The sequence below is a fragment of the Acomys minous genome, assembly GCF_964271855.1.
Source record: "Acomys minous genome assembly, chromosome: 10".
Lineage (NCBI taxonomy): Eukaryota > Metazoa > Chordata > Mammalia > Rodentia > Muridae > Acomys > Acomys minous.
The window spans coordinates 11,406,002-11,421,183 of NC_140491.1; the positions used below are offsets into that span (position 1 = coordinate 11,406,002).

The following is a 15,182-nucleotide window of genomic DNA, read 5'->3' on the forward strand; positions in this document are numbered from 1 at the left end:
TTGTAAACTAAATGGCACCATTAGACAGGTACAAATGCTCAAAGGAGAGAATTTCATATTACTATATTACTATGAAATTTTCCTTTCAATTCATAAACTTATCATTTTGCCAGAATGGATACTTGAAATAATTGCATCTTCACTGTAGATACTTCATGATACATTTTTGTAATACTCAAACAAAACAATTCATAAAATAAAAATTGAAAAGAATGTTCAAATTAAGCCACAAATAGTTTAGTGTTTTCTGAGAGCAGTGACCAAAAGAAGTAAATGTCTGTGATATGCAGAGCGTGAAAGAAGAAGAATGCTAGAAAGAAGTAGTTATGTAGAAATGCCTTCTTGTTGAAGTTGTTGGTATACTTGAAAGAAGCAAAAGAAAGGTGTGAGGGAAGGGGAAGAAGAAACAAGAAAAGAAGAAGGAAACAAAGGAAGAGGAAGAAAGACAAAGTCAGCAAGAGAGAAAGAGTGAGGAAGAAAAGGAGAATGAAAGAGAAAGGGGAGAATGAGAGTGTTTGAAGATAGAAGAGGAAGGAAAAGAAGAGTAGGGAGAAATAAAAAAGGGTCTTCAAAAGCCAAAGGAGAACAGAAGGAGGAAGAGGAGAAAGGTGGACAGGGACAAATAGTAGGAAGTATAAAGAGGGTAAAAGAAAAAAAAACAGAAAAAAAAAGTGGGGTTAGTGGGAGAAGGAATACTTGCAAAAGAAGAGAGAAGAGTAGACATCATAGCGATTGACACATAGGAGTAAAGAAAATAAAAACCATGGTTAAGACAAGACTCTGTGCCTATTTCGTTGTGTGTGACATTGGGACAACGCAGGTGTCAAATAATAGAACAGCATCAGTCAAGTTGAGAAAGTCTCTAACTGCACATTGACAAAATAAGTATTAGAATTGAAGTACGTATTGAAGATAGAAAATATTAAGAATGTAGTTAAAAATAACAATTATGCTTGAGTAATTACAAAGATGGAATTATGATTGAATAAACAGATAAGACCAGGTTTGTTCCATAAATAAGTTCAAAGAACTGTTCATCTAAATATTTGCAAAATGTGAATGTGTAACAGCATTAGTATATGTGAATAAATTAATATAAATAAATGTTAAAAAAGGAAGTTAGCATCTTGATTATATCACTTAGTAAATAAATCACATTTAATTAGATGTTTAATACTGCAGAGTAAATGCTTTCTTTTGCAGAATAAATATATTACTTACATAGGAAGTATCCTGAAAAAACTGCTAATTCATGATGGTTGGCACAAGTGGCAAATAATAAAATTATGTTGCATAAATGACCAGTAAGGGAATCAGATGTCATTTAGGTTTATATTTAGGAAGAGTGTGAGCAAAACAGGAGCTAACACTTTAGAGTTGAGGCATTGGCATTTCAACATTTCAAAGGACGTAAATGAAAACAATTTGGGGGGTAATTAATCTCAGTCCACTAAATACACACTCACACTCTATTATGTGCCTTTATTTAAAAATGATATTGAATTTGACAGAGTGATCAGTTGACAGGGAGTTAAAAGATTTTTCACTTTACATGATCTGTGAAGGTCTGTACATCTTCTGACTTTTCTTTGATTCAATTTCCTTAACTTTAACATAAAGAACATAAAATAGAGCATCTTAAGGACTCCACTAGCTCAGAATGGAAATTTTTCTATGATTCACAGACTAGATAGTGGTTTAGCAAAGAACATTCTGTAGCTTTTCAACGTCCTGCTTCTTCATCCTGAAGATAATGGTGAGAAACTAATCTCCATTGTACTCAAACCAGAAAGCTATCAAAGTGCCTTTCACTTGATATTTTGGCTATAATATAATTATGGTAACAAAAAAAGGAAAATAGATTTTTCTTAGTGAATTCCATGTGGCCAATTCCTTCAGCAATCTTCATACTTGGAATTCTTTTTTTTTTTTTTAATTTTTATGATTCTTTTTTTTTCTTTTTTTAAATTTTATTTTATTAATTTATTCATATTACATCTCAATGGTTATCCCTCCCTTGTATCCTCCCATTCCTCCCTCCCTCCCATTTTCCCCTTACTCCTCTCCCCTATGACTGTGACAGAGGGGGACCTCCTCCCCCTTTATATGCTCATAGGGTATCAAGTCTCTTCTTGGTAGCCTGCTATCCTTCCTCTGACTTTCACCCTTACTCTGGTGCCTCATATTTGTCCATGTCCCCTGAATGGGGAGACCTGGTGGCATACTTGGAATTCTGAAGCAAGTTGTACTTCACTAATTATCAGGGATAATGAGACTTGATGGCATTCCAACGTTAGGGATTCATCTTTTACTAAATATATAAGGAAAATTGCAATGTTTTATGCATGTATATTTAAAATATGTTTCCACAGAGTATTCAATATGTAAGAAAGGCAATGTGAACAAATTTGTTCCCATGTATAGTGTTATACAAATCACCATGTATTATTAATTTTAAAAAATCAGTGTTAATGGTCTTTCTCATCTAGGGTGATGGTGCTCCCTTCATCTCAGAAAACCCCCTAGACCATACATAAGGAGAACTATTTTGAGTTATTTTGTGTTTGATGCCAGGGAAGTGTGAGACACCACCCATTCAGCCTATGGTTCTTGTGCTTGCTTGTCCTCATCAAGAAAAACCTGTCTGTGTAACAGGCAGAAAATCACATCCAATCAAATGGCAGAGTTCTGTAGCCCAGACACACTAGTCTTACTTACTAAATACTCTGGAATCTACAATTCAGGGTACCGTTTAGAAGAGGGGGTGGAAAGACTAGATCATGGGGTTTTCTGTGAGGTTATGCTTCCTAGAAACAATAAAAATTAAACCAACAAAATCTCACCAACATGACCAGCCAAATGTGCGCTGAGCAAGGATGTCACCAATAGACATAACAGACTGCATGGAAATGGATGAGGCTTCATTACTACACAAAAAAACTATAGACAACTGAGTAAAGCTGGGAGTAAAATAATTGTTCTTCCCCATGGAGGAGCATAGCAATTATTTGTGCAGTGACAAACGGACAGCCATGAAAACATTCATATGAGTAACACTACATGGACTCATCATATGTATATGCATGTATATATGTATGTGTGTGTGTGTGTGAGAGAGAGAGAGAGAGAGAGAGAGAGAGAGAGAGAGAGATGTGATATATAAGTTTAATTCCAGCAATTGAGAGGCAGAGGCAAGCAGATTTCTGTGAGTTTGAGGCCAGCCAGGTCTACAAAGTGAATTCAGGACAGGCAAGCTACACACAAAGAAACCAAGAAACCTTGTCTCGAAAAAGCAAAAAAAAAAAAAAAAAAAAAAAATATATATATATATATATATATATATATATATATATATATATATATATAAACATATGCATGCAATAACAATTGATGAAAAAGAGGCAATGAATTTAATGGAGAGTAGAGTGGGGTATATTGAGAGTGTTTGAGGAGATAAATGCAAGAGTAAAACATAATTCTATTGCAGTATCAAAAATAAAATACTAATAATGACAACCCAAGAAAAAGTTGTTATGGACTTGAGTTTCAGGAAAGTATGGAAAAAGTTGGAAGAAGATGACAGAAGAGGAACTGGTATGAGGCAAGAGAAGGGGGGATTTAATGCAATTATAATTTGATTAAAAGTAAAAGAACACACACAGCAAAATACAAATATTATTGTTGTAACCATTAAAATATATTGTTAAGTATTTGTGGCAGGGTCTCGCTTACTATGCTAACTGGTCTGTAACATGGATGCGGCCAGTGAAAGTGAAGAGCAGGTTTCTGGGGAAGTGGTATACATCGCCCCTGCTTTCTCTCCCCGCTGAGGTCACATGGCAACGACCGTGATATTGAAATGGCTTGGGCCATTCGAATAATCAGCATGCTGAACTCTATTACAAACTGATGTCCTCAGTCGACTCACAGTTCCTGAAACTCACTAAACTAGGTGACCAAATCTACTCTTGAGTTCCATGAACATTTTGAAAAGCTCAGGGTAGATTTATTGGACACAGAAGAGCTCACATCTGAATCAGCTAAAGAAAAGTGGAGGCCATTCTCCTTAAAATTTGAAGGGATCATAGAACACTATAACTAGGTGCTTTGCTGTGGCTGGATCGTTCCCAGGGCCACACCGAGGAAAACACCATCTTTGAACCCAGGTTTCAGTTTTTTGCAATTGGAATTGCTCGGCACCAGGAAGAGTGTAGAAAAGCAGTTTCCATCAGTGTTCAGGACAAAGAAGAGAAAGGAGCTGACAATAAAGAAGAGGAAGCTAAGAAAGGAGTGGAGGAGAAAAAGAGGAAGGAGCCAACAGAGAAGGAGAAAAGTAGGAAATGGAAGAGAAAAAGAAAACCCAGAGCCTTGACCTAGCTGAACAAGAATCAGGTACTGCAAGAGGACACCTGTGGTTAGATGACAGCCCTTATGCAAACAGAGGGCTCACAAAGACATCTTTCCAGCTTGTAAGAGAAGCTACTCTGGGCATAACAGCCTTAACACAATTAAAGCAGTCTTACTTAATTGTTGCTCGATTCCCTGTTTCTTGGCTGTAACTGTTGGTGAAGTAAGACAATTTGTAAATAAATTCCTTTTGGTTTGTATTACCTAAAAAAATACTTGTGATAGAATGTGTTCATGGCTTCTCAAATCTAGTATGACGGGAAAGAAAAAGTAAACATACAAATGTAGAAAAGTACCTAAGACTGCTGAAGAAATTTTTAAAAAGCGATCTAGAGTATGGGAGAAATATTTGCAAATTATGTGTCTCGAGAAGATTAAAATTCTAGACCATATTTAAAAGTTCAATAATTATATTTAAGTCTTAAGATTAATGATTAAAGTGAAGAAAACTAAGTCAATATTGGAAATGAACTCAGATAAGATTTATCTAAAGGGGAACACCTCAAATGCACTTAAATAAATGTAAAAATGAACAATATTCATTAGAAAAATCCATTCTAAACCACAATATAGTACCATTTCAGCCTTCTCTCAAAGCTCATATAGTGGTTTGAATGAAGAAAATAATCAGTGGTAAAAATACACATTACTTAGAACCCTCATGTTTCACTTGCTAACAGAGTGAAATTACTTGTCTACTGTATTGAAAGGTAAGCATTTCCTGAAAATATGAGGCTTACCTTGGGACTCAGTATGTGGCATTAGAAATATACTTCAAATAATTTGATACAGGACTTCATATAAATTATTGTCATCATTTCAACATGTACTCTACAGTGAGAACAGAGATATAATGCAAATAACCATTAGCGAAGAAATGTGTGCAACAATTGTGGTTGCTAGTTTTCTGTTGGTACAACACATACCTAAGACAGTCAACTCATGTGAAAACATGCTTATTTTGGATAACAGTTTCTGATCAACAGTTTCATAGTTTGAGAAATCCATGATTTTATTGCTTCTGTGGCTTTTGCGTTTATGGTGATGTGGCATACCATGATCTAGGGTGTGTACTGACGCGAAAGTGCTCAAAAGACCTCACTGGATTTCAGGTCAGTAGGAATCACATCAGTAGGACAGTATGGCTTCACATTTTAACATTTGGGAGACACATGAGATGCAAACAGGTGAGCTCTGTCCCTGGCCCACACAAATCCTGCCCTTTTTATAATGTCAAATGCAATCAAGCCATCCCCTGAGACTGAGTGTTAGACAAACTCTGGCTTTAGAGCCATCTACTCATAAAGACTCAGGACCTGAACTAAACAAATACAATTCTTTGACTCAGAATGGCAGATGATCCCAGATAGTTTCTCTTTTTAATCATAAGAAGTTCAATAACTTTTATTTTAGAGAATCATATGCATATTACTTTTTGAGTAAGAAAACTTAAAAACCTTTATTTCCCAAGATCTTTCTAATCCTCATAAGAACACTTTATAGTATGAAATTTTCATTTGTTAAACCTTTACAATTCTGAGTGTTTCTAGAACTGCATGTGTGGTATAAGCTACTCAACATGAACCATGTACAAATGAATCAAAAGATTTTCGGGGTGATATAGTTGATTATGTATGAGTTTATGTATGTATATATACATACTTATTGCTTTTTTAAATTTTATTTTGTTTATGAAAAGAACCAGTGTCATGCCACACACCCAATGAGAAACCCAGCTGGCCAGGCCCAGCCAGCAGCCCCTGCCCCTAGGCCCAGAGGTTCTAGGTGAGGGGTGGCCCTGCCGAGCCTTCAGGGTGGATTTCACCTCACACTTGAATATCCAGCCCACTCAGCTGTCCAAAGACCTAGCCTCTGCTTTCTGCTACTGTCCTGCCCTGAGCCCTGAAAGACCCTCCACCAAATGCTGGAACAGGCATCCTAGAAAGTTACCCCAGGCTACAGGGGCAGACGGAAGCCCCAAAGATTTGTCATAGAAGGAAGGAAGGAATGGATCCTCTCTTTGCTGGCCAACATAGGCCTGTGTGTTCCCTTCCACATTCATACGCCACTTCCTCCTCTCTGAGAATGGACCTAGCAGGAACCTCTCATTCCAGAAAAAAAGGAAAAGCAAACAAGTAAGGAAGGGTGATTAAGTACAGGAATTTCAACCCAGTTCCCTTCCCTAGAGTCCCCAGCTCAGTGGCCAGAGATCAAGCTGGGTAGATGCCCACCACAAGTACCCCTGGCAATGGCTGGAGCTGCTCTGTGCCACCCTCCTGACCTGTCAGGGAAACAGAGGCAGCTGGGAAACCGAGCTCTCTCCGGTCCATCAGTAATACTACATGATCGGCTGCCCCTCCCCACATTTATATAAATTCTCTCGTTCACCTTTGCATAGAAAAGAAGTGTTTGCTTTGTAATCAAAGCCTACAAAATAGCAGGGTGGTCTTCAGGATTCAAGAATCCTCCAATCTTCATAGGGAGACCAGGACAGATAGTTTCCCCTTGGACCTTTAGACTTAGCCTATGGGCTTGGCCTTCCTAGAAGGTTGCCGTGAACCAGGCCGGAGTAGAAAGCAGGACACTGAGAGATGGTGGTGTGGCTTGGGGTGCGTGCGCCACATGGTCCTGAAGAGGCAGGACTGGAAGAAATACAGCCCTGTGGAACTGGGGGCTGTAGCGGATGGAGGGGTCCCATCTTTGTGCAAGCACCAAAGAGAGGTTGCCAATGACTAGCAGGACAAAGACCGGAGTAGCACAGATCCAGATATCGGGCGGGCCGTTTCTAAGATGGTGCCTCACAAAGTTGTGGCCAGGGTGAGGCAGCAGTAAGTTTTTGATCTGGTCCAACACCTAGGAGGTATCCACATAAAAAAATCTCTTACAGTAGTCAAATGTCCAGAATCTGGATTGTGGCTTTTCTCCCTATAGAAGCGATGTCTTGTCACCCTCTTCCTCCTCTTCATAGCCAACACCTGGTCCCAGAACCTTAGACACGTGCTCCCGTGAAGTCAACTCATCACTTTGCCTATTGGTGACTGCACCTGGAGTCTCTGTCAGAAGATTTGTGGCTTCTGTGAACTCTAATCTGGTGTGGCCCATTCTCCGTGTGCCGACTATTGATTTTTAAAAGGTTGATTTTATAATAAGAAGAAAAACATTTTAAAATGCCATATTCTGCATCTCTGAGGTTTTTGAAGACCTTATCTAATCTATCTGCTGCACATAAGATAAATATTCCTGTGATAAAAATAAACTAGCAATTGACATGACCAAGATTTGATCAACTAACAATTAACTTGTATAAGTTGTTTATCCTAAGCAGCCTGCACTAACATTTTCAAAGTATTGGAGGTAAACCTTGTATTAATATTGATTTATATAGGTAGAATACCTCATATTAGAGTATACATATTATATATAATGTGTGAAGAATAATCATACATTTGAATTCTATATCTCTGTATCTAGAATTAAGCTTATTTTGCATATATATACAAAATTCCATATCAGTGAATTAAAAATAACCTTCTGAGTGACGACCGAGGCATTAATTTGAGGAGTAGATTCACTAATCTACTTTTTGTTCTATCTTCCATATATATTTCTATATTCTCCTCTTCTTTCTTCTCAACCCCTATCTCCAAACCTAAGAATGGGAGAGAAAGGAAAAGAGAGACATCACTGAGTCTAACCTTGTTTTCTCTCTAAATAAGACCAATAATAACTTGTAACAAACTCCGTTTTACAATGAAGCGTAGTTGTTTAGGGGTTAAAATGCTTTTATGTTAGACAGATGTTTTAACTTGACAGTATGTGATGGAGATTGGTTTACATTCAGAATTTTAGTGCCCCAAGATAGGAAAGATGTTTTCTTCACGGCTGTCAAATACAAATAGCCAAACCTCTAATGTAACAGTTATATAATTCCTGATTGTGTCATGGTTATTCTTGCTATAGGTAATCTATTGCATATATGTGTAATATACATATGTATGTAAGAAAAAAAAAAGATTGATTTTTTTCTCTTAAATTTATTCATTTTAAATACTAATTGCATTCTCTCCTTCCTCTCCTCCCAGTCCAATCCTCCCACCCTCTTCCCCCATTCCCCCCTTTTTTCAGAGAGGGGAGCTCCTCCACCCCACCATCCATCCAGCCTTCCCCTCCACTTCATTTGGCATTAGTACTAAGCCCCTTCTTCCACTGAGGCCAGACAAGGCTGCCCAGCTAGGGGGAAATGATCCAATAGCAGGCAACTGTTGCCAGGTCAGTGACAGCCACCTAGGTCCTGTCCATGCATGCACTTAGGTTGGTGGTTCAGTCTCTGAGCCCTCATGAGGCTAGGTTAGTTGACATTGTTGGTCTTCTTGTGGAGTGCCTGTCCTCTTCAGGTCCTTCTATCCTTCCCCTAACTCTTCCACAAAATTCCCAGATCTCCATCTCATGTTTGGCTCTGAGTGTCAGCATCTATTTTGATCCTTGGCTGGGCGGAGCTTCTCAGAGGTCCGTTATCTTGCCTCTTGTCTGCAAGTGTATCAGGGCATCATTAATCATGACAAGGGGTAGCTCTCTCCCAAAGGGTGAGTCTCAAGTTGGGCCATTCATTGGTTGGCCATATACTCAAACTCTGCTCCGTCTATATCCCTGCCTATTTGTAGGCAGGGTAAACTTTGGGTCAAAGGTTTTGTGGGTGTGTTGATGATGTCCTCCTCCCTCCACTGGAAGCTATAGGCATGGCCACTTCAGACTCCATATTGCCTGCTGCAGAGGAGTCTCAGCTAGAGCGACTCCACACCCTCCTAGGAGTCCTCCTACGAGATCTTGCAGGTCTCTAACTTGCCCCCAAGGATCTCCACCCATAGGCTTCCCATCTCTCTCCGAGCCCTACAGCCTCCCATCCCCAGTCCTACCTCTGCTTTTCAGTTCCCTACTCGCCTTCACCTCCCCACCTACTCTCCCATCCTAGTCCCTGTCTACATCTACTTCGGATATCAATAATTGCTAGCATGACCTTCCTTTCTGCATGGGAGACTGGAAGGAGCATTGAATAGTCACCACCCATCTATTCTCTGTTCTTTTGAACATTTATTCACCATGCTCTACTATGTACAGTCTACTGAATTATCTTTTGCTTGTTTCCCCAGATTTTTCCAGAATTATTGAACTGAAAACTTCTTACAAATTTTCTCCATGATCTCTCATATAAAATCAAGACACCTCAAAACCAATGTTGCTTACCAGTGTTATATCATTACAAATGTATCTTATCGTCCTCCCAAAAGAAGTTACATTTGGGTCCAAAGTTTCAGTAGTTACAGTTCATGATTTGTTGTGCCTGTCACCTATGGCCTGTGGTGACACCTCAGTGTAGGATTAAAAATAAAGTAAACTGCCTTGACCTGTTTTTGGAAAGCAAAAGAAAAGAGAGAGAAACAGGGAATGGGCAATAGTACCCTATTGTTCCGCACTGGCACTTCTCCAGCATGCCCTTTTTCTTACAAAGCCCACTGTTACAAACAGAATCCCATCTAAGGCAATGCCTTGCCACATACACTTCTGGAAATCTCACGTTCCAATCTTGACCTCGAGGTAAAGACATTGAGTGAGTGCTCTTTCTTATTTTTTTTCCTTTTTTAAAATTAATTTATTCAGATTACAACTCAATTGTTATCCCATCACTTATATCTTGTGAATGCTCTTTCAGTGATGAAAAATAATTAAATATTCTAGTACACTATATTGCACAAGAACTTGTAAAAACATATGAAAAGAAGAATTCATGTATTACTATATTTAAATAAAGTATTCAAAGAGGATAGAGGAAAACCTAGAGAAAGCAAGTTGATGGTTCTGCACACTGGCTGGTGATGATGGTGAGACGGTGACTAAGTGGTTAATGGACAGGCAGGCACATCCCGTTTTAGGGGACGCAATTACTGTAGAACTAGAGGTGATAGATGCACAATATTGTGAAAGATATCAATGCTAAGGAATTGCTAATTTTAAAATGTGCATTTTGTTATGTAAATTTATCTTCAATAAAAACATTTTTAAAAGAATTTTATAATCAGCCTTTTAAACATTGAGATTTTCCTCTGGATAAAATTACAGGGGATGACATTATCACACATGTCAATTTTAGACAAATGGCTTGGACAAAACCCATTAGACTAATTTAATTGAAGGATTTGATCAACATAAAGTGGTTTGAAAATTCAATAATTAGTTTCCTATAAAAGCTCTTACTGACATTAGATTGATACATAAGAGAGAGGGGCACACACACACAATATATATATATATATATATATATATATATATATATATATATATATATATAGCCTGGGTAATAAAATAAGTGTTTATAAAACATATATATATATTTATAAAAGCATTTATAAAAAACATATAATTAATGTTATATTAATAAACTCATTTCTGTTTTGGGGAGAGTTCAATCAGTAGTTGTCAAAGTCTTTTCTTATTTTTGAAATCTTTTCTCTATTTCTCTTCTCTATCTTTCTCTCTGTATATTTATGTATATTATATATATGCATACATGTTGTATAAATAAATAATTTCATTATATTTTCCATAGAGAGGCTAACAATATAAAACACAAATTCATGCCATCTTATCAGTAAGTAATATAAATTCTTGACACTTGATAAATTTTAAACTTTCTGAAATTTTTCAGAAAACGAATCAATTTTGTGTTTATTTAAATGTTAACATTTTAAAGAAAATTGTTTTTTTCATGAAATTTTAATTTTATATTGGCAGGTTCAACACTGAAGAAAAAAAAGAATTACATATCTACTCTAGGCTTTAGACCAGTCAGGCAAGAATTTCTAACATAAAACTCAGACTGTGTAACAAGGATCTCTCTCAAGTGCTGAAAAACACAGCCTTTCACTCCAGGTCCCCTGATCATAACCCCTTTCTCTATGCCTTCTTTGGTGCAACTTTCATGTCTTCATCTCTAATACATCTTCTAAATGAATCTCATTGATTAAGCAAAATTAGAAAATAAAGCCTAGCAAAAGAAGACTGTGACAATGGGATAAAATGTTTCACAGAAATAGTATTTGATCCAGTTTAGAAACAGTGTCTTATTTCCTACTTAGCTTATTCTTCTTGGCTCATTAGTAAGCTATTTATTTCTCTTCCCTCTCTTTTTTCCCTGTGTATGTATGTATGTATGTATGTATGTATGTATGTATGTATGTGTGTATGTACATGTGTAAGTTATATATATATATACACATATATATGTATGTGTATGTATGTGTATGTATGTATGCATAGTTTCTGGAGTCTACATATGTTGTGAACATTCTGTTGCTCACATTTATTTCAATGGTTCTGTGAACTTGTAGTTGCTGTGGTTACCACAGGTCTCAGTGATTTGTTTGTTTTTATTTTTGTTTTTGTTTTTATTCCCTCTCTTTTTTGTGATTGTTTTCTAAAATTTGTTTATTTTTCATTCAGACATATATATGAATTACAAGTTGACTTTCTGTCAGGTGTCCACTGGGTACTGATTGTCTTAGGGAAGTGAGCTTATCCTTTGTTTTAATTTTTTGTCATTTACTTTTGTTGAGTGCAAGCAAATTTTCTACTTCCATATAGTGATATATAATGTTTTATTTTTAATTGTTTTAATTCTACCATGGAATTAAAAAATATATTTTTTCATATAATAGCACTTGACATGATTTTTATCTATAACTTTGATTCTAACTACAATCTTAACATTCTCCTCAATAAAATCAGGAGTAACTCAGAATATTCCAAAGAGCATTCACCAATTTATTTATATTCGTAGCGTTCATGAAAACTCAACTGCCATTTATTTCATCCTCCATCATATATATTGTTAGATATATTGTCTTTTAATTACTAAAAACTTCACCTAGTATTTTGTTGTGCATTTTTAAAATCAGGATCATATATATAAGTACAGGCTGTCTTTGCACCAGTGAACCTTCTGACTTGGCTTCCTATAGGCTAAGATAACAGGTATGTACCATTTGGACCAATTTTCCATGAATTTTAAAGTTGATGATTCTGTAAAAAAATAAGCGTGAGTGAAGTTCTGAAGTCATATCTTTTGACATGTTATTTTATGGGAATGGGAATATAGTAATATATTTCAAAAATATTAAGTGTTTTAAAATATACTAAATAGAAATGGAAAATGCAATCTACTAACTTTTAGAATAAAATTTTAAACTCAGTTTTGACTGTCTGATTGACATCATGGTCAAATACATTTTGTTTGGTTAGTTTGGATGCATGCTACATATGCTTACACATCTGTGTCTGAACATGTACATGGAAGCCATAGGTCAATGGCAGATGTATTCTAGCACTTTATAACTTACTTTAGTTTGGTGAATCTCCCTAAACATACAAATCATCACTTCACCTAAGCTGGCCCATCAGTGGTCAATGAACGCTAGGAAGCCACCATTCTCCACCTCCCCACTGGACGTGGTGTTTTTAATGATGGTTCCTAACTCAGGAAATATTCAACTTCTGAAAGCCTGTTTCTTCCATCTCTTAACTTGAACTCATGTTATAAGGCTGAAATTTCTTATCACACAGTCCTGTTGTAGTCATCTGCAGTAATGATGCTGACTAAATATCACAAGAGTCACCATTTATTGTTTATATATAATCTGTCATCTGACTGAGTCATTGAATAAAGGCATGATAACTAAGTCCGTGTTGCTATTCTGCAGTTTACCTCTTTAAAATGCCTGCTGTAGGTGAGGGAGTGCAGCATGTATAGGATGTTTATATTATGCTGCTTTCAGCAATCTCACATAAGGGACTCAACTAGTCCAGGGACAGGCTCTTATCTTCATTAGTACCTTACGGCTGTGATTATTTCCAGATACAAAAATAAAAGCCTAAGGGAGCTATGTGTTCTATTCAAAGCTGATTTCTTTTCTAGTAGGCAGAAATAAATACAGAGGGAATAGATGCATGTTCAGAGAGAGAGCTGTTTTAGGAGATATTTTACTGTTGGATACTAGATAAATGAGAGACAGAATTTTAATTAAACTCTCCCTAGCCTCATCAGATTAACAGTGTTTAAAGCCGGCTTATTTATTGGGAAGGTCTGTCCTAGCTTTTCTGGATTAATCTCAATCATTTTCATTAGTGAAATCTTTAATCTGTTCTTCATTACAAATGGAAGGGGAGAGATTCACATCTATTGGATCCAAGATATAATCTTGGGTTTTAAGCAGCTTGGTGAATTATTTAGGCCCAGGCACATTAGAAAATTTAAAGGCACAGAGAATGAGAATAATATGTTACCCATCCTTACTTGAATTTTAAACATTCTGTGTATTAATCTGTGTGCTATTCTGGCATCTAGAGGAAGTTTGGGGATAGATATGCAATTATGTATGGAACTTTATGTATATTTTCTTCTGGTGGACTTTCCTAAATTTATAAATGCCCATATATTAAATGAACCAGAGAGAAAGAGCAGACTGGGCAATTTAGGATATTTTAACTTTTATGTACAGTTTACCCATAGATGATATCTTTATTTCTCCACATGAGAATCTAGTATGAATGCCCACAATTTCTCAAATCTCAAGTTAAAATCACACGCATACCACCTGTTTTGGCCTCTTTTAAAATACTTTTTCTACATAAATTTTTTTTTAAATTGCTGTGCTCAATTATTTCATCAACTTTCCTAACTGAGGACAGTTAACGTTCAAAAAATGAATGTAACAGACTCTTAGTTAACATACAATCAAGAATGCTGTAATGAGACATTATATGATTATTTCATATTTGTTTTGCATGATTTGAGAAGCAATTTCCTTCCTGTAAGGTTTAATTATCATGATTTATGAATATAAAATGTATAAGATAACCCTTTTTATTTTATAAAATTTGCAAGGTTTTATTACTGAGTATGAAATTGCTCTAAAAAATGCAGCACACTTTTAATCCCAATGTGCAGGAAGTAGAAACTAATGGACGTTTATAGACTTGAGGCCAGTCTGCTCTATATAGAAATTTCCAGACCAGGTGAGGCTACATAATGAGACCCTGTTTTCAAAAAGCCTTAAATGTAACACCTGGTAATAAATGCCTCTGAGAGAGAGAATTTTCATATTTTTAATTTCATAAAATTTTTAAGCTACATGAATCTTAATAGATATCTTCAGATGAAAAGATTTTACCTTCAATTTCTAAGAGATGTCTGACTTGACACAAGAAAATGACAGCTATGTACATCATTGCTAAGATACAATATTCTTCCCAAGTCTAATCTGTTAAAGATTTTGCATCTAGCTGATGGCAGTTCTGGGAAGACGGGCCCATAAGAGGAAGCAGATCTATACATACCCTCAAAGAGAAATTTGCAAATCCTCATTTCTGACCCAACCTTTCTTTTTAGCCACACAGGGGTGAACACCTCTGCTTTTCCACATACCACTGCCTTTCTTCCGGTGTAAGAGCTAGATAGCAAAACAACCTTATACTCAGCTCTTGGAAACTGGTAGAGAGAAAAACAGCAACTCTCTCTTAAGTTGTTTCTATCAGGCATGATTTTCACAGAGCTATAAAGCTGGTAATATAAGTATGCATGCTTAAAGGTCATTACAATATGTAAATGAGGTGGTTTGAATAAGGGTGATCCCCACAGGCTCGTATATTTAAATGCTTGGTCTGCAGTTAGTGGATACATTTTGGAGGAATTAGGATGTGTGGCCAGTGGGGCTGAGCTTGGAAGT

General features: G+C 36.5%; 1 pseudogene across 1 annotated transcript; it reads left to right on the forward strand.

Moving 5' to 3' along the window:
• Positions 1 to 3,752: 3,752 nt before the first annotated feature.
• LOC311607079 (protein PBDC1-like) lies at positions 3,753 to 4,337 on the forward strand (annotated as a pseudogene). Its single transcript has one exon. The product of its transcript is annotated as a protein PBDC1-like (transcript).
• The last annotated feature ends 10,845 nt before the right edge of the window (positions 4,338 to 15,182 follow it).